Source organism: Echinops telfairi, unplaced genomic scaffold, assembly GCF_000313985.2.
Source record: "Echinops telfairi isolate 266 unplaced genomic scaffold, ASM31398v2 ScPeMD7_7425;HRSCAF=8463, whole genome shotgun sequence".
In the NCBI taxonomy this organism is placed as follows: Eukaryota; Metazoa; Chordata; class Mammalia; order Afrosoricida; family Tenrecidae; genus Echinops; species Echinops telfairi.
Genome location: NW_022111325.1, coordinates 3,103,479 through 3,108,767, shown reverse-complemented (window position 1 = coordinate 3,108,767; position 5,289 = coordinate 3,103,479).

Below are 5,289 nucleotides of genomic sequence, written 5' to 3'. Positions count from 1 at the left end.
TATTATTATTATATTATTATTATTATTATATATTTTTTCCAATTTGGACTCTCGCTTTGGAGAGGGGATGCTTTCGGGATCCCCTCTTTCTACACCCCCACCATTTTCACTGGCTGGGGGTCTCTTTTTTTGCGGGAAGGGGGTGACACTTTGCACGTTGTACACATATGCTGCAGGATGGGCGGGGGCCGGCACACCTCGGGGAAGGACAGGTGCTGAGCCCCGCAGGCGGAGCCCTGCCGCCCCACCCCCAGAGAGAGGGGAAACCAAAAAACGACCCAATAGCAGAGCATCCATGGTCTATGTGGAGACCCCAAAGTTGACTTGACGCGGGGGTGGGGCCGGGTCTGCAGTGTGCAGCTCTGCTTCTGGGCTGGGGGTGAGGGGCCACAGGGACGTGGGCAGAGCAGCTGAGTGCCCCTGCGCCCACGCGGGACACCCGCTGACTCTCCTGTCAGCCACACCCCCGAGGGTGCTCGGGTGCCGGCTGAGATGAGAGTGGGGGCCGGGGTGGGGAGCCCTCTCAAAGCACATTTGGAGAGAAAGACACAGAGAGCCATGAGGAAAGGGCTGTGGAAGGGCGGAAGGGCCGGAGCAAGGGGTGAAGTGAGTGCCCCCCCCATTCCCCAGCCTTTTCTCTAAAATACACAGTGCAATAGCTCCCCTCCCTCAGGGGACATAAGCCCTGTCCAATGGCCACAGCATGCAGGGACGCGGGAAGAGGAAGTCCAGTGAGGTGGCTTAGAAAGGGTGGGCCTCGGGCTGCCCTGGGGGCTGAGAGGGAGGCAGTGCCCCTAAGAGCTCTCACATCCAGGGGCCAGTGGCGGTGAGGGGCTCTTTGCACGCACACATCCCCAGGGGAGTGGGCAGTGGGCCGGTCCTTGGAGGTGGGGGGGAGGGCAGAGGAGGTCTGCAGAAGGCCCACCTCCCTGGTGCCTCCTGGAACCTCTCCCTCCCCCCTCATCCCAGTTCCTCTGCTCCTGCCCGCCCCTTCCCCCCTGCTCTTGGCGCCCTCATTGTCTCGCTACCTCCTGTCCCACCAGCCCCGGGCCGCACCCCACCTTCCCTCTTGGCTACTGTAATTGTAAATAGCAACCTTTGGAAAACATTAGCAGTGTAACAGTCTAGGAAACTGTTGTGTTTTTTTTTTTTCGTTTGTTGTTGTTGTATTGATATGAAATGAGATTCTATTTTTGTCAAAGTATATTGTAATAATAATGACTCAAACGGCCCGTACTGTACAGACGAGATTCTTCTGCTGTGTTCTTGCACCCCCTCTCCCCCGAGTCTGTCCCTCTCCTGCCTCCTCCGTGGGGGCAGTGATCAAGGGGCCCAGGGGCAGCCGAACCACGGGGTCCTGAGCGGGGCAGGCCCCCGGCCCCCTACCCACCACTCCCTGCCACCCTAAGGGGCTTGGGCTGGGGAGACATAGGTGGGCAGGCAGGGTCGGGCCCCATCCTTCACATATGCCCCCTCCTGTGCCCTGGGGACCCCACACTCCTTGGGAGTTTCTTATGGGTTGGAGAGCAGGGTTAGACGAGGCCCAGTTTTGTGCTGACGGACTGACGGACTGACTGTGCCCACCTGTGTGGCCCCGCAGTATTGAACACTTGATGCAGGGAAGGACCGGAAGCAGAGGGTGTTTGTGACCACTCAAGTCCCTGAGTGTGTTCACGAAGACATCATGTGTGAGTGTGTGTGTGTGTGTGTGCTCAGTGGGAGCTCTGAGGGCGTGGCTTTGTTGGCAGGGTGACAGGTGTCTGTTCCCAGCTGCACAGCCCTGGCTTCCCACTCTCAGCTCCTCCTTCCCCAGCCCCGCCCTTGCCTCTGCACCCACCTCTGCCCTCCTCATGCTGTGCTGTGGGATAGGTCTGCAGCTGAGAGGGTCTGCTCGTTGGCCCTCTCTGTGTCTCCCGGCCACCCTACCTCTCCCTGGCCTTCCCGCAGGAACCTTGGCCTCCACCCCCTAGTGTCCACTTAGCCCTCTGGCCCAGCCGCCCAGATGTGTGATCAGTAACTCTGGTGCCCACCTCTGCACCCCGCCTCCCGCAGTATTCTGACATGTGACACAACTCAAGCCTCACTCCCTTCCTTCCTTGCAGCCAACCCCCTGCCCTGCTGAGTGGGCCCCCCCGCATGTCCAGTCTTCCCACCGCTCCTGCAGGTTTCTGGAGGAGGGGCAAGAATTGAGGGGAGATGAGCAGGGCCTTGCAAGCACCCCAGGGTCTGGCTCATGCTGGGCCCTTGATAGGTGCTGGCTGCATGGATGCCTGACTGAGGTGAGGGGTGCTTGGTAAATGCTGAGTGACTGGCCTGGCCTTCAGGGGTGCTTGGTAAACGCTGAGTGACTGGCCTGCCCTTCTCCGGCCCACCTCAGTCTGTTCAGCTCTGTGGGCTGGGCTTGACCACCATCACACGGGAGGGGGAGGACCTCTGCAGTCCATGGTGCAAGATTCACTGGTTTTGCCCTCTACCTTGTAATGGCGAACCTGTGCGGTTGTGCCTGTGTGCCCTCCTCTGTCCCCAGGGGCGGCAGGGGCTGTGAATGAATGAATGTGTGGTGTGTGTGTCTGCAATTCAGTGTCTCAAGGGGACAGGGCTCCTGGCCAGCCAGATGGACGAGCCCCCGGGAACATAGACACCCCCCAAGTGAGGACCTCAGTTCTTCTCACAGCCAAATTTGCCTACACCGCCCACCCCGAGGAACTGGGCATTTGCCAAAGTAACCCCTGGAGTCATCCAATGCCATCCTCTCACCACCCCGCCCCAGTTTCCCACAGCCTTCAGGGACAGCGACAAGAGGAGCCCCTCCCCAAAGGAACACCATTTCCCATCACCCTATAGCGAGACTGCCCCTGCCTCCCTAACGCCCCCCTACCTTGGACAGGAAGGAAGTCATGCACCTTCTCTTGCTGATTATTTATTTGTTTGGAGAGACAGAAATGATGTAAAAGTGTATCTAGAAATATCTATATCTCTATATATTTTTAACTGACTCTTTGGAATCCCCTGGGGTGGGGAGGGAACTGAGGCTTTCGTAGGGAGGAGGAATCACGGAGCCTGGGAATTCCTCATTCTCCCCCTCTGCCCCCTCTTCCCGCCCCCACCCTGCCTGCCGCCCCAAAGCAGTTGGTGGAAGGAATGGGATTTGTATGGGGGTTAGGGGGGGCTGGAATGTTATATGGAGAATCTGGATTCTCGAAGTCTTCCCTGTTCAAGTCCCAGAGGGAGGGAGGGGCGGGAGCAGCCGTGGAGGTGCCCACCCCCAAACCCGACAATCACCCACACTCCTGGGCCCACGTGTGTGGCTGTGGAGTTGTTCTCACTGTTTCTTTTTGTGCTGTACGGTGATGCTTTCTTAGTATTCTACACAATAAGGAGAGACAAAGTTCTCGGGATTCTTAGGAGTTTTGTTTGAAAACTCTTTCACTATATTTGTTGTAAAGAGGTTTACTATTAAAAGAAAAAGAATACACGTTTCTGATACTTCGGCTTGGGCTCCGGTTTCTTTGGTGCGGTCGGCTGAGGCAGGGGCAGGGCTGGGGCAGCTCTGCCAGGGTGCCAGTGCTGCAGCACCACCTCAGCGGGGAAAGTGATGGCCAGCCTGCCGGGGAGGGAGGGCACCTGTCCAGGGGGAGAATTGCCCCCAGCTTCCTCGGTCTGCGGTGGCCCCAGGACTCATCGGGGTACCCCGTCCGAAGCTGCGGGAGGAGCCTAGGAAACGAACAGTGGCAGTTACACACAACACACCCCGAGGTCAGGTCAAGCTCCGGGTGTTGCTTGGCATGGAGGGTGAAGCAGGCAGAGGACCCCTGCCAGCCCCTTGTCAGGCTGGGGGGATTCCCCACCTTCAGGGCCCGCAGAGCATGCACCCCCTCCAGCAGAAAAGCCTGCCCAGCCTCGGCCTCCTGAGGTGTTTCAGCAGAGCCAGGGGACCTGCTTTTCCTCCTTGCATATCCCAGAGGGGCCCCACACCCACCTGGTGCCCTTCACGGCAGGCTGCACTGTCTGCTACCTTCGCCACCCCCTGCAGAGCTGGGCCATGGGGCCGAGGCAGCTGCCCCAGTGAGGCACGCCAGACTTGACTCATGATGAACAGGCTGCTCCTCTGTGCCAGGCCCGCCCTGGGTGCTGCCGAAGTAAAGACGGAGTGAGGCACCCATCTACAAAGGCAGAGATGGGCCTGCCAGTGCCTGCGGGCAGCACTGCCTGCCCCTTCGCTGGTTGAAGGGTTCAGGCCGTGGCGGCACAAGGACACAGGAGTCCGACAGGTCCTGGGACATCTGATCTGTGAGCCTCAGGTTCCCTCCTCTGCCCCCGCCCCGCCCCTGTCCCTCGTGGAGTCATGGTCGATGCCCCCCAGGCTCTCCATCGGAGAACGGATGTGCTGCCCAGGAAGGGGTTAAGAGGATGCCATCTTCCAGATGAGCTGCTCCAGCCGGCTGTCTGTGGTGGCAGCTTCCAAGCTGGCAGGGGCCCTGCCTGGTGCGTCTGCGCTGTCGAGCCCCCTCCCACGTGGGATGGGGTTGCAGTGTGGGGCCAGCAGTGCACAGCTTCAGAAGGAATGGTCTGACTTCCGACGCTGCAGAGTCGCACAAGACACGGCTTCTGTCTGTCTGTCTGTCTCTCGCTGGATACCGTGTCACGGGACACTCGAGCTGCCCTCTGGAGAGGCCCACTTGGCAGAGAACGGAGGCCTCCTGCCAGCAGCCACCGGAGTGAGGTTCTCTGTCCCTGCTCTCTGTCGTGTGAGCTTCCCCAGACGCTGCTGCAGATGGAAACCCATCATGGGTGCGGTGCGTGCCCAGCTCACCAGGCCCAGGGAAGAGAGAACAGCCCTCCCCGAGGTGCCTGAACGCCCCTCTGCGTGCTAGCCTGTGCTCTTTCCCGGTGGGCACTCCCCGGTGGGCACTACTATTGCTCGCCCCCGTTTCCTGTTTTCTTCCCCTCCCTGGTCACACAGAAGACTGCTTCCCAGCCCCTGTGGAGCTGAGTGGGGCTGTCGGACTGGTTCAGGCCAGTGGACGTAATGGGAAGTGATGCATCACTTCTGAAAAGCAGCAGTCGGGAGCTGGTGCATGGCCCTCTGAGCACGCATCTCTGGGTGTCCAGTGGCTGTGGAATGTGGAGACACGTGTTTAGATGCGGTGCTACTGAAGCAAAGCCCTTTGATGGCTGGGCCACCCAAGGCGTTGTCCACAGCACCAGGGTGGATTTTGAGTGAAGTGGAAATAAACGATGCAAAGCAAAATCCATCCCACGCTTGGACCCCTTTAGACCGCCATCTGC